We start from the raw sequence: 595 nt of genomic DNA on the forward strand, positions 1-595 counted from the left end.
TTAAGTGGTATGTTTGTACATATTTAACATTAAGGATATTTTAAGCCAATATAAATCTTTAAAAGAGGTCAGTATATTACTCAAATTTGAAACTATTAAACTACACAAATACTTACATGAATGTAGCATAATTTGCTTCAATCCTAATTCCTAGGAGACATGGGACAGTTTCCTATATGGAACTATAAATATTTGTCACTAATTATCAACCTGTGTGCACAAAGCTATGCCAGCACTTTGGATCTCCTCAGGTATTAGTGAGTTAGGAGAAATGTATTCTGAAGACTCTCAATGGATGCTGCCATATGGCCTAAGAATGCCGGTCTCTTGTGCAACATGCTAGTATTCCTTTTTTTTTTTTAAATCTTGGGTGATGTGATAAGAAACAAATTACATGTAATTATTGTTTTAATTTGCATTCCTTTGAGTTCTACTAAGGCTCAATTGGAGAAGGCAATGGCACCCCACTCCAGTACTCTTGCAGTAGTAAGAGTAGTAGCCTGGTAGGCTGCAGTCCATGGGGTTGCTAAGAGTCGGACACGGCTGAGTGACTTCACTTTCACTTTTCACTTTCATGCATTGGAGAAGGAAATGG

At 36.8% G+C, this 595-nt stretch overlaps 1 protein-coding gene across 1 annotated transcript in view; it reads right to left on the bottom strand.

Annotated features, from left to right (window-relative positions):
• The window catches only part of SMC1A (structural maintenance of chromosomes 1A), a 41,459-nt gene that overhangs the window by 29,063 nt on the left and 11,801 nt on the right, over positions 1 to 595 (bottom strand). The gene's annotated exons all lie outside the window — the stretch shown is intronic.

Source organism: Bison bison, unplaced genomic scaffold (genome assembly GCF_000754665.1).
Source record: "Bison bison bison isolate TAMUID 2011002044 unplaced genomic scaffold, Bison_UMD1.0 scf7180017864376, whole genome shotgun sequence".
NCBI classification, from domain to species: domain Eukaryota; kingdom Metazoa; phylum Chordata; class Mammalia; order Artiodactyla; family Bovidae; genus Bison; species Bison bison.